Raw genomic sequence first — 19,549 nt, forward strand, 5'->3', positions numbered from 1 at the left:
GCACAGCAGTTCAGAGAAGCTTTCCACGAAATAGGAAGGTTTCCTGATTCCCTGAGCTAAGGTGGAAAAGAATGAATACAATTTGACCAGACAGTGTCAAGGGAACGATTACTAACATATGCAAAGCTCCATAGAAAACAGGAACATGGCCAATATGAGGAACTGACAGACTGTGTCTTCAGCTGATGTGGAGAGGTGAGGCCTGAGCAGTGTTGGGGATAGATGGGGCAGGAAATGTAACGTATTGGTTACAGTAGACCAGTCCACAGCAACAAATGGACTCAACCACATCATGGCTCAAGACGAAAAATATTTATTTCTCTCTCACATTAACATCCCAAGGCAATTCCAGATTAGAGGTGGTGATAGGAGATTCTGGGGAATCCACTGTCAGAAATTCATGCTGGTACCTTTCTGTCATCTTCAACATGTGGTGGCTTTCAAAGTCAACATAAATATCACCATTCCAATCACCTGGAGAGTCAGGAAAATGCCTATCAGAGATTCTTAGGGCCTGGGCTTGAAAGCAGCACAATATCACCTTTGCTCACATCCCATTGCTAAATTCAGTCACGTGGTCACCCCAAACAGTAAGGGAGTCCGGGATTTGCAAACTAAGTCACAGGAGGAAGAGGAATGGGTATTATTTACAGCTTGCAGTGTCTCCCATAAGCAGGTAGAGCCAGATGACACAGAATTTTAGTTTTATCTCAAGACCAGTGAAAATCTGTTGGGGGGGGGGGATGTAAGTAAAAGGGAGTGAGGTGATCTGATGTATATTTTGAAGAGATGACTCTGGCAACAAATTGGAGAACAGATTAGAAAGTTACCAGAATGGTTGTAGGGAAATCATATATTTGAGGAAGATATTCTAGCACACTAGGCCAGAAATCGTAGCAGCATGGCACAGAGAAGTTGTTGGTGCTGGAAATAGGGAATGGTGGATGGATGCATTAGCACCCGGTGACCAAGCAGTGGCCAGAGAATGACAGGCAAATATATAATAAGCCTATTTTCTTTGTTAAACTGTTTTCTACTTCCTGTAATCCCCCCACACCCTCCGCCCCGCTATCCTTTTGTACCACTAAGGCTCCTCAATCAGCATCATTCAGTAACAATGAAGATATAAGAATTATCATAAAGAATTCCTCAAATTTGGAAAAAGCTATCAAAAGGGCTTTAAAGAACCTCTACACAGAGTCCCTAGGGTGTGAATTGGTTCTGCACAGCCCACAGGTTTGTTTGTTTGTTTGTTTGTTTTATACCAGGCCTGTAAAATGAAGTTAAAAATGTTTCTTTTTTTTTTTTAAGATTTTATTTATTTGAGAGGGAGAGAGTGCACACAAGCCGGGGGGTATGGGGGTACAGAGGGAGTAGCAGGCTCCCTACTAAACGGGGAACCCACTTGGGGCTTAATCCCAGGACCCCAGGATCATGACCTGAGCCAAAGGCAGAAACAACCAACTGAGCCACCCAGGTGCCCCTAAAAATGTTTTTTAAAAAACAGAACACCGAAATGAGTATAAGACAGGAATCTTGTGTCACTGTTAGATTGTTTTCTTATACATAAAATGAGGGCAATAATATCTATACATCCTAGCCCTTGTGTTTTGGATGTTGTGAGGATGGAGTGCTGTGGAAATCGCTTGCATGGAGATGTATAGTGGTTCATATGAACAGGGCTCCCTGGTGTTTGAAGTTCTGTAATTGCTTGCTCAAACTATTTAAGGAGACATTCATCAAAGTATTTACATGTAAAATAAAGAATTGCATGTTCAAAAGCCGGTTCATTCTTCCCTTGTTTTACTGCTACCTAATATAACAGTAAGTGAAAGTTATTTGCCTAGTATAATGAGCTAAGCAAACACAAGACATATAAGCATGTTATTCAGTGTGCCATTTAATTGAAGAATTGAGAGTTCGTTGGTTGATTTTACTGGTGTGAAAGAGGGAACTGCTAAACCTGATCTTCCTTACTTCCTAAACTTTGGTTTCTCCCTTGTCATCTAATAAGCTGAAAATAGTAGATAGGAGCAGCTGGGTGGCTCAGTGAGTCCCACTCTTGATTTCACCTCAGGTTGTAATCTCAGGATCATGGTACTGAGCCCCACGTTGGGCTCCTCACTGAGTGTGGAGCCTACTTAAGATTCTCTCTCTCTCTCTCTCCCTCCTTCCCTCTCCCTCTCCCTCTCCCTCTCCCTCTCTCTCTCTCTCAAAAAAAAAAATAGTAGTAGGTAACACTTATTAAATACCAAGCACCTTTCTAAGTAATACATGTGTAGAAATGTGCATACCACACACATATATATCAATATGACTTATGCCCCTCACCACAATCCTATCTAGAGGATACTGTTATCACCGTATGCAGTTTGCAGTGAGGAAACTGAGGCACTGACAGCCTAAGAAACTTGTCCAGAGTCACAAAGCAAATGAATAGCTGGGCCACAATTTGAACTTTGGCTCCTCAACTCCAGAGTCCATGCTCCTTAATCCCATACTGCTGCATCTCTGTAATGTCCCAAATGCTAGATAAAGTGCTATATTCTGCCCTTTATTAAGATTATTCTCATTCTTATGGGTGCCTGGGTGGCTCAGTTGGTTAAGCATCTGCCTTCAACTTAGGTCGTGATCCTGCAGTCCTGGGATCAATCCCCAAGTCGGGCTCCCTGCTCAGCCGGAGTCTGCTTCTCTCTCTCCCTCTTCCCCTACCCCATCCCATCATACTCTCTCTCTCTCCCACCCACCAATAAATAAATAAAATCTTTTTTTTAAGTGCTCCTCACTCTAGTTATTGCATTATTTTCTCTAGAAGAATTTTCACTGAGAGTCATCTGACTAAATTACTCCAAGAATTACCACTTGGCCCCACAGTTATTTAAGTGAGGCTAGTAAGATAATCCCAGATGGGTGGAGGAGCTGGAAAACTCAACAAGGAACTGCAGCCAGTCAAAGTCTTGCCCAGCAAGGAGCAGGTTGCTGTCACAAAGTTGCTATGTCCATGTGACAAATTCCCAGGCCCACCAATGTGCAAGGACAAAGAAGTAAGGATTCAGGCCTGCCTTTTCTAATGTCCACTGTTTTGTGGGATGGTGATAGAGAAGGCAGTACTTGAACTGAATCTTGGAAGTTAAATAGATGCTCATCAAATTGACAAAGGGGTTGGGGGCTGGTGATTTCAACTGGACCAAAAAAAGAAATAACACAGAAGGGAGAGAGCAAGGGATAGCAAGACAGGAGAGAGTAGAAGCCAAGTATGAGAAGAGGCTGCCAGGAGCCAGGTCATGCAGGGCTTCGTGGAATTTAGTAACCTTATTCTGTGTAGCTCCAGGGAGCCACTGAAGGGTTTTGAGCAGATGGATGATAAGTTTCGAATATCAGAGAAAGTATTAGGGTTAGATTATAGTTTCAGCTTTGGACTTTCTGAGCTGGAGAAAGCCAAACTGAAGGAAATCCGGTGGAAGTGTCCTGCGGAAACATGGACATGAAGTCTACAGTTTAGAAGAGAGATACGGACAAGAGACAGATTTGGGAGGCAACACCAGTGAATTGGCAATTGAAGCCATGATAAATGAGATTTTCCAGGCAAAAATACAAAATGACAGAGGATAGAGATTGGGACCCTGAGGTTCACATGTGAGGGTGGTGGACAGATGAAGAATGAGCCTGGGGAGAGGAAACAAGTCAGGGGAATTACATGAGCAGGGCACCTGCCAAGGAAGGAGAGAGTATTATTGAAAAGGGTGTGGGCAAAAATGTCAAATGTCTCAGAGCGGTCAAATGAGGTGAGGGCTGTAAAACCCTTCCTATTTAAATGGAGTGACAGGGCCAGCTCCTAACTGCAGGAGGTGAAAAATGGCCTTGAGGTTAGGAAATGAAACGAGACAACAGGTGGAGAGGTTTCTGAGGAAGGAGAGGCAGAGGCAGCAACTTGGCAGCCATTCCACCCTTTGCTTCTCAGGGGCCCGGTTTCTTCAAGAGGCTGAGAAGAGGTACCTGGCTACACAGCCCTCGTCTCTCTGACAGCCTCTTAGAAGAGATTAGGGTTTCAGACACCTTCCCAGTTGGAGTTTCATGTGGGATTCCAGCAATCAATTTTTAAGGTTATTTTCCAAATCCTAAATCCCTATGACATGATCCACTGGGCCCTACTTTGGGACTCAATTACCTACTACCTAATAGGCATGTGTGACTGCCTCAGAATGCAGGGTTTTGGGTGTGCCAGAAGCACGCTGTCTGAACCGAGTCTTCCTGTTGTTATAAAACCCAGGTAATTTCACAGGCTGAAGGGAATTTTCACTGATTAGTTTTGCTTTCCTCTAGGGTTTATTAGTAAGTTTGGTTCATAATGATCAGGCAACCTCAGGGGTATGACTTAAGACAAAACTATTTGAAGGAACCTAGCTCTATAGAGATTTCCCTGATTGCCTTTCCTCATGTTTAAAATTTCATGGTTTGTTATCTTGGCCCCCTTGCCCCGCCTTGTGTCATCTTGGACATGTCGGTTAACTTTGCAGGATGGCCTCATCTGTCTACAAAGGGGACTGGACAAGATGCTCAGTAAAACCATATTATTCTACACCAGGGGTCAGCAAACTTTTTCTATAAAAAGCCAGATAATAAACACTTTTGGCTGAGCAGGCCATGTGGGCTCTGTTGCAACCACTCAGCTCTGCTGTCATAACACTAAAGCAGCCACAGACAATATATAAACAAATGAACATGGCTATGTTCTGATAAAACTTCATTTACAAAAACAAACAGTGGGCCAGATTTGGTCTTCAGGCTGTAGACCTGTTCTAATCTTTAAAATTAAGTCCTCAGTTTCCTAAGCTGGAGCTCATAGACTCACCTATTAAAACATCCATATCCAGAAAAGGCAAATTATTCAGCTACTGTCAGCCTTTATGTGGAGGGAATCACAAAATGTAACTCACCCACTGCAAATGAGAAAAAGCAGAGAAATATAAGGTTTAGTATTTCACTGGTAAACAGTCTGGTCTTCCTCAAAAGGTAAGTGAGAAAAATACACTAACAATCCAGTGAAACTGACAATTCGGTTTAATCCAATAATTTAAACAGTCTATTTGAGAAGTATTTAACATCTTTTTGTTGCTGTTAAAAATTCCCAATATCTGTAAAAGCCTTTCTTCCCCCTACATAATGACAGTCATGAGTGAGGAGGTCAAAGAAGAGGAAGATGATTTGTGGGTCCCTAAGGGCCATAGGGAAGAGCAGGGTCTCCAGAAGCAATGCCCCCTCCTTCCAGCTCTGGGATACTGTCCCTGTCCACAAGCCATACATGCCCAGCTGGCTTTCAACAACTAAGGTCTACAGTCACTGTAACTTGCCATCCAGTGGGTCCTGGCTTGGGCTTTCTGGCCTCCATAGTGCCCCTTGGCTGACTCTGCCTCACCTCCAATCCTGCTGGTGTTAGACAGCCCTCTGAGATCTGGCCATAGCTATCATTCATTAGGCCCCGGTTTGACAAGTGTACCTTGCAACTTTCACCATGGAACCACTGCAACCCCCTCCCCCAATACTGTGACACCTCTGCCAAGTTTCAAAGCCAGATGCTCAGCTTTCTGAAGTCTGTATGCAGACATGGCTCAGGAAAAGGTCAACCCTTTCTCTGCCTGAGTTTGATGCATGACTGGGTGGGTGTGACTGACCAGCTTGGTTTAAGGCAGTCACTAAGCTGGTCTCTGCTCCAGTCCCAACATGTTTCTTTGAGTTCTCTTCACTTTACCCAAGCAGAGAGGAAGTGAAAGATACCTGACCACTTCACTGCCTTACTCTCTACCTTAATCTCCTTACAATCTCTGGAGCCAAAGGAAGATTGGCTTTTTTGTTTACTGCTCATTTATTCCGCACCCCCCCACCCCCGCTGCCAAGGAGCTGCCTCCACCTCAAGGTGGAGAAGCTGTCTTATTAATGCTGGAAGAGAAGTCTCAGAGCACAGCCCTTCAGGCTGAGTTGTTCTTATGCTAAAGGCAGCAATGAAGGGATTTGGGGAATCACACTTTCCTTTTAATGCCTGCTTGGTTCTCCAGACTATTGTTCTAAATCTATTTTGTATCTTAGAAGCTGACTGTTTCCTATCTTTCTTCCTTGAATTCCTTATGCAACAAATCATAATCCTGCCCTAGGTGAATGGATGGATGAGAGCATTTGGAGCACTAGGATAAAGAACTACCTTCTAAGAGGTCAAGTAAGGAGTGCATATTTTCAAAGCAATATGTCTTTACAATCAATTTCTTAATTTATTCAATAGCTTTTTATTTTTCATGAAGACAGCTGAATAAGGGGAAGCTCCTGAGAGAAATAATCTCAGGACAGATTGGTGTTAATGCAGAAGAACATGGAGATACAGCTAGCACTACATCAAGAGTATTTCTCTGAGCTCAGAGTTCAGGGCTCAACATGTGGCCATGAGGCAGAAGGAGGAGAAGGAAGGTTGTAGAAATGCATCATGATATGTACAGGATTAACATGACTCAGTATCACAATGGGAGAAAAAGACCTGAAGCATAAAACAGTCTACCATCCAGTAAAAAGGTTTGGAGAGAACCTTCTCTCATGAAGGAACAAGCTAGAGCAATGGTTTTACATTATCTGAGCACTAGAACTTCAAGAGTCCGTCCTTTTGGTAAAATGGTGTCAGAGATATAGAACCTTGTTCAGAAACAGGGCAAGTTTATTTAGTTGATTGTCTGTGTGTGGTTCCCTTGATTATGGGACCAGATTCAAAATTCAGGAGGTACTAATGGTAACGGATCCAATAGAATACCCCAGGGAGAACTAAAGAGAATAGCTTAAGAGAATCATACGTAAAAATACTTAGTAACTGAATAGAAAGTTTATATTTTATTAAAAAAAAGATAATTGCTTATGGTTAGAAACTTATACCTTCAATTTAAATGCCATCTTGCTACCTATAAAGCCATGGAAAACCCATAGGTAATTTACTCTTGACTTTGAAGTGCATTGTGTAATTTTAGAATTTTATTTTTTTCATAATTATGTCATCCCAAGGCTGACATCAGCATTTCTTGAGCATGCACTGACTAGTAAAGAGATGGAAGAAGTGAGTAAAACAATCCAACCTAGCATTAAAATGCTCTTCAGAGTGTGGAATATGTGCTTTATTTATTGACTACACATAGGAGTCACAAAACAATCCCAGGCACTTGTGTATATAGAATAAAGATTGTGCTGATTCCTATCCTCAAGGAGATTAAGGTTTAATGGGAGGGAAATAAAATACATAAAATCAACATAAATACATACAGATGTGCACAGCAATTACAAGAGTGAGGTGGTCATATGGAATCAAGAGTTAGGCTGATTAGTTAGGGAATGATTAGGTAAACCATATATATATATATATATATATAGAGAGAGAGAGAGAGAGAGAAAGAGAGAGAGAGAGAGAGAGAGAGAGAGAAGGGCTGCAGTAGTCAAGGTTGCTATCAATGCAGTTTCCCAACCCCAAAATTTAGTCTCATGACATTCCTTAAATCTATACCTGTAACATGCAATCCCCAGCATTTAAGAAACTTTATTTCTAAAACTTATTTACTTCCTAATATCCAAAATAACCGCATGGATTAAGGATGTTACTAATCATCACAGATTGCTGTTTCTCTAATAACATGAAATTAAATCTGAAAGCTTGCTCTAGTGTGATGGCAGACGTATGTATAAAGATGCGTATCAATAACTCAACTGGGGCATTTGAGTGGCTCAGTGGTTGAGTGTCTGCCTTCGACTCTGGTTGTGATCCCAGAGTCCTGGGATTGAGTCCAGTATCGGGCTCCCTGTAGGGAGCCTGCTTCTCCCTCTGCCTATGTCTCTGCCTCTCTCTCTCTGTCTCTCATGAATAAATAAATAAATAAAGTCTTAAAAAAGAAACCTCAATCTTGTCAGGTACCCACAGCTGTGGTGTGGATAGTGGAGGATATTCATTTTCTCGGTGGGTTATCTGTAGCCACAACCCAAAAAACACTTCCTTTGGTCCTGTTTCCCTTCACCAACACTATATACATTCCAGTGAGCATTTATCTGTGCCCTGGGACAGCTGCAGAGCCTAATATCCTATGACCTATTCTGCAGTCTGATATAAACAGCCTCTAATTAGCCATTCCCTGGGATCTTCCATTCTTCTACTCCAGGCTAGAGGAATCAGGAAGAAGATCTATCTGCCTGTTGGTGAGGAATGCTGAAAGCATAATTTCTAAGAAAGGAAGGAATTAAAGGCAGAAACAAGTGAGAAACCAAAGAATATTCTTTGTCCAAAGGGGGGAACCAGAAAAGACATCCCATTGGAGAAGAAAAGAACCAGAAATAAAAAACATCAATATAGCAGAGTCTAGAAAGAGCTTAGAAGGGCTCTGGAATCCTACAGGCTGTTGCAGTCATTTGCCAAAAACCCACCCAGCAGTTCTCTGGGAAGAAAAAAAAAGCCCATAGGGACTGAAAACATTGACTAATAATTCTTGAATCCATCTCCACAATATTATTCATCTCTGCCAAGGTCAAGTTTGGTCACTGCATGGCTGGAGGTCTGGGCATGCTGTTCCCAGTTTTATTTTTACAGTAGTTATGGAGCCTTTTATATTTTCAAGGGCCCTCCTGTCACTTATTACCCACCCGTCCAGACCACCCACCCACGCTCCCACACACAATAAGTCCAGACACACCCACAAATACCCAGATTCTTTAAGCCTTATGGTGATTCAAGCTACAGGAATATTGTTTGCTCCAAATGACTCCATTCTACATTCTTGGAGTTTCCCAAAATAAATCTGTTTCCTTCTCTGAGGACCGATCTGTGGATCTTTCTCCGCAAACATTTACAGAGCACCTACTGTGTGTAGTGCACAGATGGATTCAGGAGCTAGAGGAGGCTCACTGGGAGGTGGGAAACCGGACGTGAGCCCCATCCTGCTGAGCAGGTGGCCTTGCTTTCTGTAACCGCAGAGTGTTGGGGCAAGGGGAGGCCCTCTCTGAATGGAGACCATTTCTCCCACTCACACTTCCTCTGCCCTCCTTCTTTTTCCTTCCCCTTTAATTCATTTCTTCATCTTTTGTGTCTCTCACTCCGACCCTCCTTCTTTCTCCTTTCTCTTTTTTCTAAGAAAAAGGGGAGGTTTCTAAAACCACCTCAAAGGTTCTGTCAGACTTGGAAGCTATCACCATACTTTTCCTGCCTCCTTAGTAAACAACTCATGGAAGAGGCCATGCAAACTCTGAAAACATAAAAGGAGATTGAAAATACTTGTCCTAACTCAGAAAAGCTGACTTTGAGAAAACTCCTTTCCTCCACATCTTAACACTGGTGCCCGCATATCAGGAAGGGCGGCCCAGCCACCCTGCGCTTAGGGCTGACTGTGGTGTGGACCTACAGTCCCCTAGGCCCTGGGCCCTTGGGATAATTTATGAGGTGTCAGGATATTCTGGCCACAAGGTCAGAATAGAACGGTTTTTACACTTCAGCTGCCGTGAAAGAGAAACAATTTAATTCTGTTTTACTCTGGCACTGTCTGTTTTCACAATGTACAGGGGATTTGAGTCTTCTCAAGATTATTTGTCTAAGCAGAGACCAAGCCTCTGCTGAGTCTTGAGAGGTCTAACTTGACTCTGGATTCCTTCTCCTTCCTCCCCAGCTAGGGAAGGACACACTTGCCTTTCCTATTGTACCAAAATGAGATTGGAATCCATTTTAACCGGGCAATTGTTGTGTGCCATCGAATAAGCCAGATGTCTCCCATCATTCCATCCTCCTCTGTTTTAATGGGAAAGAGTGGTTCGGGCATGGATGAGGGATGAGAGAGCCCTCTCCTAAATTCAGCAGGCCTCACAGTCTCTGCCAAGTCGTGGTCTCGAGTCTGAAGCAGTGTTTCCCTTGGCCTGGAAGCACAGCCTCCTGGCTCCTCCTGAAGCTACAGAACCAAAGACATTCCGCTGAGTAGCCTGAAGGTCTGCCTGCCAACAAAACCCAATGTCTCCGCCGAGAGATCTCAGAGTAGGAGCACAAGCCTCCCTTACTGACAGAGCAGCCAAGAAGACACACACAAGGCAAGCCAGCTTCACAAGACCCCACCACCCCCCTTCTCTGAGCCAGACTGGAAAGGTCATCTGAGAATCAGAATGGGACAGATAATTGCATTACGGACAAGTCACCCAGGGTGCTTATGAGGTAGAGAGGGGTGCCTGGACTCAAGGGTCTGGAAGCAACAAGTCTTCCCATACCAATCCATGTGATCTGCTGTGTTAAACTCATCTCCTAGGATTTGGCCACATGGCAAGCTCTAGAAAGACAGGAACAGTAACCAGATAAAATAGAATAGATTTCATCAACGTTTAAATGTAACTAAAAGGAACAAGAGAAATCTCTACATGCTGATGGGTAATAATCTTTAAGAAACATTAAGTGAAAAAAAAAAATAAATAAATAAAAATAAAAATAAAAAAAAAAAAAAAAAGAAACATTAAGTGAAAAAAACAAAGGTACAATACAGTGAGATAAGTAGGCTACCAAATATATTAAATATATACTTATAGGAAAACAGAAGAGGCTTGTTTTATGGTTTGTCTCCAGAAAAGAGAACTAGAAGACTCAGGGTCAGAATTCAGGTGGAGATTTTCTTCTCACTATACCTCCTTTTGTGTTTACAAAAACTTTTTAACCCACAACTCATATTACCTTTACAGAACAATTTTCATGAAGAAAGAAAAAGTAAAAACCCGGAGAATGGCAAAGAGAAAGGAGATAGAAGAAGAAAAGCAAATGATTGAACTTTAAATTGCTTCTTTATGTTGGGCCAGCCACTTCTGCAAAAAACCACTCCCCTAAATTAGAGCACTCAATTCTTGTTGCGAAGGGTAAAGGAGCTATTTGGTAAATGACCTCTTCGAGTTCCCTGAATAGTAGTACTTAAATGTGTATGGCAGAGTTCTTTACTTTCATGTGGGTGAGATTAATCCCCCCAAAAGGCCTTCAGTCAATGCATGGACTTCTCCTCCTGTAATTTCGCATCCAGTAAGCCTCAGTTTCAAGCTAAATGCTGAGTCAGACTGGTTTGCTCTCCACTCTGCCCTTGTCATGGTTTCTGAAGTTCTTTCTCTATACTCCTTGTCACAGTAATAATTATCCTTTGCGTTTCCAGAATGTCATTGATCCAAAGCAAGTGTGTGTATGGGAAAGAACATTGGCTCCTAGGTCAAACACCAAGTGTTACAGCACCAGCTGTTTTGGGGGCAGTTTGGTAAATCTTTTATAATTTCTCTGGGCTTCAGTCTTCTTATCTGTGAAGAGAGACATTTGAATGAGGTACAGTACCATAAAATGCCTTAAACACTACAGGTCTCTGATTCTTTGAAAATAACAGTCATCAGGCTGTGTACAGATGGAGCCCGGGACATATAGCAGGCCTGTCACAGATGTCCGTGGTTCCATCTGACCTTCAGGTGAATGCATATCTGAAAGTACTATCAGATTTGCCTCCTTGTTAACTAGAGGTAATTGAATTGTTTTCCCAAAGATGTTGCCCACCACCAGACAAGATTCTGGAAATACATTCTGCCCTGGCATATGACAGACAAAAGAAACTACTACATTGTGAAGTAAGCTTCAAAGGTATCCTGGTATTGCCGCCAGGACTTTGGGTGGCTGGCCCACCACTGGCCACATTGATCATCCAAGAGGCATATCTTGTCACTGAAGGCTACATCCCTGGGTAGACGAGACATGCCCCCGCACCCCACACCCCGCAGATGAAGGCCCCTCTTCCCATTCTCCATCTCACTTCAGGTGTCTGGGATGTCAGAAAATACTTTCTCCACATCAGGACAAGATACTTTGGTAGAGCAGCCTAGTACCACTGTCATGGTTCACATGAACCACAGAGGCCCAAGAGATGGTGAGAAAGAAAGAATGACAGAATTGCCAAGATGGCAGCCCTCATCTGTCCACTCTACTCTAACCTCAGATGGGAAATTTAAAGAACTCAGTTACCAGCCACACTGACATGTGTCTGATTCCTTCTCTGCAAATTTCTCTTCCTCCAACACATTCTCATCCAAAATATAATTAATTGCTCCTCATTCCTTTCCTCAGATATTCCAGTTCATCAGTGCCATGTGTGAACTATTCTTCTCAATCTTATAACAAGTCTTAATTGGATCTTCCTGTTAGCTGTGCTTTTGAGTTTATAACCTTGCCACAACTTCAGTACACCAACATAGTGTGAAAAATGGATTCTAAAAAAATAACAGAGAACAGAACTTAAGAACATGAACTCTGGAGCTAGAACACCTAGTTTAAATTCTAACTCGTTCCTTGACAACATGGCAGCAGCCAGGCACACCGTCAGTGACTTTGGACCTGCTGCTCATAGAGGACCAGGTCCTGTTGCATTGTAAGAGGTCTGCTGATCCTTTAGAGAATTCTAACAATGAATTATTCTTGGAAAGATGTCCAGAATGTTTGAACTAGACTAGTGAATGCTATAGCTGGTAGTAACATAATGAAATCATAGATGCCAGTGGAGGGGAAAGGAAAACTTTTGGCTGCCAAGCTTTGAGATATTTGGCTGTGGTTCTGAAATTGACCCAGGCTCATTAGCCATTGAATAAGTTAAAGGAAAACAGTTGAAGAAGCCATGACTATCAAAGGCACAGGCATTGCCAAGGAACTGTGCCTTTCTCCCAAAGAAGCTGCTCCATGCTCACTGGAGATACAATCATGGTAACTGTAAACTGTAAATTGGAAAAGAACGTCAAGAAATGAGAGATAGAGGGATATTTGGGTGGTTCAGCAGTTGAGCATCTGCCTTTGGCCCAGGGCATGATCCTGGAGTCCCAGGATGAAGTCCCATATCGGGCTCCTTGCAGGATCTAGTCACTTGTTTTCCCACTCTCGGGGTAGCTGCCTTAAATGTCAAAAAGCCCTTTAAACCCTAATTAAGGAGCCATGGGATACAAACAACATTCAGCCACTTATAAATTATTGCTTTAATACAGGTGATGGTTAAATGACTTAATGTAGGTACAGTGCTAAGAACAGTGCCTGACACACAGAGCACTTTATCATCATCATCATCATCATCATCGTCATCATCATTTTTATTAGTAGTTGTTGGGGATATTATATATCCTTTAGGACCTTTACACACTGTGCCAGATTTACCAAAAGAAGTAAAACTCCTATTTCTGAATCTTTCAGGCACTTCCAGAGCCCTTTGTCATAACGATAGTTGGCTGTTTCTTCACATGCCATGCCACATGTAGAGCTTCATCCATCTTTACTGACACATGTTTACTGACTTACATACCTATCCGTCACTTGTCCATAGTCTCTCAGAAAATAAAGCGTGTCTTGCTCTTTAATTTTGAACCATTCTCCTCCACTTTCCTGTTCAAAGTTCTAGTATTTAGATTTGAATGCTAACAGAATATTGAAAAGTTTGAAAGGAATAGTCAAATTGACTATAATCTTTCATGGGATTCTGGTTTCCTCAGCATCTTTTTTCCTTGAAGCAAAATATTCCATATGGATCTGCTTTCATTTGAAAGAGATAGAGGAGGGCATTTTCCCCTGTGAAATGAATAAGCTGGTATAGCAGAAACTGTTCATTATCTGCCCAACAGCCATCTCCCCCTCTTACTTACTGATTAATCTCCAGATATATGTAGGTGACAAGCAGAGGTTTTGCACTTTGGAAGATGTTTAGCCCCTTCTCTGGCCCCCTTTGCCATTAACATCCCCTTTGCCAAGAGATTTGGTCTATGACTCAGATCTGGCTCATAAAATATAAGAGAAAGTCTGCTGGGGGGCAGGGTGGGAGAAGCTTCTGGCAACTATTTTCTCTTTATTTTTTAAGTTTTGTTTATTTATTTTAAAGAGAGCATGAGCTGGGGGAGGAGCAGAGAGAAAGGGACAAACAGACTCCGCACTGAGCTTAGAGCCCAACACCAGGCTCAATCCCAAGACCTTGAGAACATGACCTGAGCTGAAATCGAGAGTCAGACACTCAACTAACTGAGCCACCCAGGCACTCCTATTTTCTTTCTATAAAAAGGAAAAAAAAAAAAAGTCACAAGGAGAAAGCTTGTTTTCTTTATCTCTAAATGAGGTGAGAATGTGATGCTGTGGCAGCTGTCTTAACATAATGAGGTACAAGTCTAAGGACCAAGAGCCAACATGCTGACAATAGGAGAGTAAAAAAAGACAAAGTATTGAACCACTGTGACATCCAGACTTCTTTTAGTAAACTGTAAAGCAATTGTAATTTGGTCTTCTGTTACTCGATAGCTGATCCTAATACAAATACACATTTCACATGGAATGTTGAGTCCCTTGCAATAGCACATTCATTCCTCCTTGAGAATCTTCTGTGAGAGCTAATAAATACTTATACATATAAAGACCTTTCTACATTTCAAATCTTTGTCATGACTCTATGATTTTTATTTGTAGATATTTCTGTTAAAAATGATTTACTTATCACATAATATTATAATTATCTCATCCCAGTGAAGTCCAAAGTCTTACAAGTACAAAATCATTTTCTTCTTTCAAATTACACACTTTTAAAAAAAAGACTTTAGTTATTTAAGAGAGAGAGACAGAGACAGCAAGAGAGCACAACTAGGGGGAGTGCCAGAGGGGAGGGAGAAGCAGGCTCCCTTCTGAAAGCAGGGCTTCATCCCGGGACCCTGGGATCATGACCTGAGCCAAAGGCAGACACTTAACCAACTGAGCCACCTAGGCACCCTTCAAATTACACATTTAAATAATTATAATCTTATTTTGTTCTTTCTACCCCCTATATTTATTATCTTTTCCTAAAGAAACTTTCGTTAAAAGCATGGATTTGGAATCAAAGACCCAGAGTCACATATAGTGGTCATGTGAATGAATGAATTACTTATTTCTTCTGATACTTAACATCTTCATATAAAAATAATATCTAGGGCTGTAACCAAGGTGAAAAAAGGTGACAGAAGTAAAACACTTCCCTAAATCTTGGCACAGACTGAAAACTCAAAAAAGTTTGGAGGAAAAGAAAAGGAATGGGGATAGGGAAGAAATAGTGAAGGAAGAGATAAAGGAAAAAGAAGAGAAAAAGTAAGATATGGAGAGAAGAAAGAAAAGAAAGGAAAAGGAAAGATGAGGAACAGATGAAGAAAGGGAAAAAGAAGAAGTGGAGAAAGTACAAAATAAAAGGAGAAGGTAAAGAGAGCTAGAAGACAGAAAGGAAGAAGAGAGGAATGGGAGGGAAAGACAAGGACGAGGAGCAAAAAGACAGGAGGTAAGCTGATGACATGATGTCCGTTTTAACACAGAGAAGAACTTGGAGAAACAGATTAGTGTTAAAGTTTTGAGCCCAGACAAGCCCTGATCATCTATACCTTACAATGATGTGATGCTTTTCCCCTTGAGCTTTGGTATTTTGTATGGCTGACTCTCATGCAGTTTGAATCTAGTTACTCCAAATATCACTACAAAGAAAATTACAAAGGATTATAAATCCTGGGCAATAGTCCTAGTATTTCAAAGAAGTGGTTGATTCATCAAGATTCCAGTGTAATCAAAGAACTTGGAGAAGTCCCTGGAGTTTGTTTCCATCAATGTGAAGTATGCCTCAATTAAACAAGCAAAAAATTAAATGAGTGATTCATTGGGTTTCTTCTGTAATGGCCAGGTGTCCTCTTTCTTCAATGATGACAAGACAAGAGGAAAGAGACTTTTTTTTTTTCCTGATACAAGAGGGAGATTCTTTTAACAGTGAAGATTGGTAAAATTCCTTTAGGTTACTAGTTAGTTTCTACAGAGAGCCTAAAAATGATTTCATGCAGTCGGGGTAAAGTGCAGCACAAATAAAGGTAGGTAAAGGTCTAGAAAAGTCTCTAAGAGGACCTTGTAGACTTATGTTTTTGCACTGCAGTCAGTGCTTATCTGTTTTTCAAAATGGGGATTTGGGGAGGGGTCTTCCTGTCACTTCTTCAGGTTTGTTTGTATCAGTTCTCTCCTTGCCTTCTGATCTCCCACAAAGGCTGACACGGGTCCTGGATCTACAACTCTGTTCTTCCTGCTATGAAAAACATGTGCAAGTTCCCATTTTGTCTGTGCTTCTCACTTCACACCATTTATACTTCCAACTTTTCATTGGTATGCCTTATGAGCCTGAGACTTTCTGACTTCCTGAGTGCCATATGCCCATAAGATCCCTCTCCCTTTTCTGGCTGTGTCATCGTTGGCAACCGTTTCTCAGACCATCCATGGCTAGTATTGCCAGCTCTCTTCTCCCCTCTACAGGATTCCAGCTTGATCTAATGCTACCCTTCATCACCATCATCCTAACCCTCCACCCTCTGGTCCTGATGCCTTCCCTTCAGCATTTAAGCTTTCACTTGAGAACCTTGTTACCTGGCATCACAATTCCAGTAGAGTGACTTCACCCAAGAAAGGCAAAGGAAGGAAACTCTTCTGTTGGCCTGAGTTAATAATGGAGAAAGGGGACAAGTCTAATCTTTCCAGTGCAGAAGATGTGTGCATTGTTTGTTGTGAGTAGCCCTCAGGGAGGCAGAGATTTCAAGTTCAGCATTTATGTGGCACATTTTTCAATTAGACAATATACTGTATGGCATTTCCCTTCCTCCCCCTGCCCCTTCTCTTTTATTACCACATGACATCATCTCCCCAGTGTGACTGACAGAGCCCATTGGGCTCAACACTGATAAAAAACATCTGGGGGAGAAACACTGCAATTTAGAAAACAATTAAGTACATCAATTTCAATTCATTTAGTTGGCCAGAGAAAGAAAAGTTCTTTCAAAGAGGTAACTCGATCTCCAGAGGTCATGGATTAAAGGGCATGCAGACCCGTTTTCTCTGGGTTGTACTGCAGAGGAGTACATCTTGGTTCAGAGGTCTAAACGCAGACATAAACTCCTGTGTTGCAATTTTTAACAAAGAGTAAACCACAGTGAGTTTCCCTAATTTTCTCATTCCTACTCATTTTAAGACATTCTTTCCTTATCCTTCCCAAATTCCCAAAAACTTAAGAGCTTCCTCGAAAGATGTGTTTTCTCTCTCAAGTGCTCACCATATGCTCATTTGTTATGGGAGCTCTGTAACTGAACCTCAGTTTACTGTTAAAGACCCCGTTTGAAGGGCTGATGGGTGTGTGTTTTCCTGAGTGTTACTGAGTTTTCCTTCCGCTTTCCTCACTAGCTCTGTGAGCACCCATGGCTCCATTGCTTTAAAGGGTTCAGAACCTTTATGAATCATGGTATAAATTTTTATACCCAAAACCTTAAATAATTTTATTATTTTTTCCACCTTCATTGAGAAATAATTGATATACGTCACTGCATAAGTTTAAGGCATTCGGCATGGTTTGGTTTACATATATTGTGAAATGATCACCACAATAGGAACCAGCTAACATTCATCTTCTCATACAGATGCAATAAAAAGAAAAGAATGAAGAAGAGAAAAAAGTAAAAGATTTCTCCTTGTGATGAGAACTCTTAGGATCCCATTGTAACAACTTTCCCATATAAGGTACAGCAGTGATAGCTGTAGCCATCATGTTGTACCTTACATCCTGTATTGATTTGTCTCATAACTGGAAGTTTGAACCTTTTGACCACCTCTATTCAGTTACCCATTTCCACACTCTCCACTCTGGTAACCACAAATTTGATCTCTTTTCCTATGACTTTGTTTTTACATTCCACATACAAGTAACATAATTTCTTCCTCTGACTTATTTCACTTAGCACAATGCCCTCAAGTTCCATCCATGTTGTTGCAAATGGTCAGATTACCTTATTTTTTATGGCTGCATAATAGTCCTTTGTATTATATGGTACAACTTCTTTATCCATTTATTAATCAAGGGATACTTAGATTATTTCCATGTCTTGGCTATCGTGAATAATGTGGTGATGGCCATGGGGTTTTCAAGTCAGTGTTTTTGTTTCCTTTGAATATATTCCTAAAAGTGGAATTGCGGGATTATATAGTAGCTCTGTTTGAGGATCTCCATGCCATTTTCCATATATATATTTTTTATTGGAGTTCGATTTACCAACATATAGTATAACACCCAGTGCTCATTCTGTCAAGTCCCCCACTCAGTGCCCATCACCCAGTCACCCCATCCCCCCTGCCACCTTCCCTTCCACTACCTTGTTCGTTTCCCAGAGTTAGGCGTCTCTCATGTTTGTCACCCTCTCTAATTTTTCCCACTCATTTTCTTTCCTTCCCCTATAATCCCTTTCACTATTTTTTATATTCCCTGTATGAGTGAAACCATATAATGATTATCCTTCTCCAATTGACTTACTTCACTCAGCATAATACCCTCAAGTTCCATCCACGTTAAAGCAAATGGTGGGTATTTGTCGTTTCTAATGGCTGAGTGATATTCCATTGTATACATAGACCACATCTTCTTTATCCATTCATCTTTTGAAGGACACCAAGGCTCCTTCCACAGTTTGGCTATTGTGGACACTGCTGCTATGAACATTGGGGTACAGGTGTCTCGGTCTTTCACTGCATCTGTATCTTTGGGGTAAATCCCCAGTAGTACAATTGCTGGGTTATAGGGTAGCTCTATCTTTAACTCTTTGAGGAACCTCCACACAGTTTTCCAGAGTGGCTGCACCAGTTCACATTCCCACCAACAGTGCAAGAGGGTTCCCCTTTCTCTACATCCTCTCCAACATTTGCTATTTCCCGTCTTGTTTTCACCATTCTCATTGGTGTGAGGTGGTATCTCATTATGGTTTTGATTTGTATTTCCCTGATGGCAAGTGATGCGGAGCATTTTCTCATGTGCTTGTTGGCCATGTGTATGTCTTCTTTGGTGAAACTTTTGTTCATGTCTTTTGCCCGTTTCATGATTGGATTGTTTGTTTCTTGAGTGTTGAGTTTAATAAGTTCTTTATAGATCTTGGGTACTAGCCCTTTATCTTATATGTCATTTGCAAATATCTTCTCCCATTCTGTAGGCTGTCTTTTAGTTTTTCTGACTGTTTCTTTGCTATTTAGAAACTTTTTATCTTGATTAATTCCCAATAGTTCATTTTTGCTTTTATTTCCCTTGCCTTCATAGAGGTATCTTACAAGAAGTTGCTGTGGCCAAGTTCAAAAAAGGGTGTTGCCTGTGATAGAGAACCCAGAAATGGGCCCTCAAATCTTATGGTCAACTAATTTTTGACAAAGGAGGAAAGACTATTCACTGAAAAAAGGACAGTCTTTTCAACAAATGGTTCTGGGAAAATTGGACAGCTAGATACAGAAAAATGAAACTAGACCATTGTCTTACACCATATTCACAGAGGAACTCAAAATGGATGAAAGATCTAAATGTGAGACAAGAATCAATCAAAATCCTAGAGGATAACACAGGCAACACCATACAATTTTCCATAGTGGGTGCACCAATTTACATTCCCACCAACAGCATACAAGGGTTCCCTTTTCTCCATATCCTCGCCAGCATTTGTTATTTTTTGTCTTTTTGAT

At 41.5% G+C, this 19,549-nt stretch overlaps 1 long non-coding RNA gene across 1 annotated transcript in view; it reads right to left on the bottom strand.

Moving 5' to 3' along the window:
- Positions 1-274: 274 nt before the first annotated feature.
- Positions 275-19,549, bottom strand: part of LOC112648648 (uncharacterized) — a 31,103-nt gene continuing 11,828 nt past the window's right edge. Inside the window, exons 6-8 of the long non-coding RNA XR_003129185.3 lie at positions 15,423-15,507; positions 4,853-4,940; positions 275-474 (exon numbers count right to left, since the gene is read on the bottom strand). This is a non-coding gene — a long non-coding RNA (uncharacterized LOC112648648). The remainder of the gene's footprint in view (positions 475-4,852; positions 4,941-15,422; positions 15,508-19,549) is intronic.

Source organism: Canis lupus, chromosome 7 (assembly GCF_003254725.2).
Source record: "Canis lupus dingo isolate Sandy chromosome 7, ASM325472v2, whole genome shotgun sequence".
NCBI lineage: Eukaryota > Metazoa > Chordata > Mammalia > Carnivora > Canidae > Canis > Canis lupus.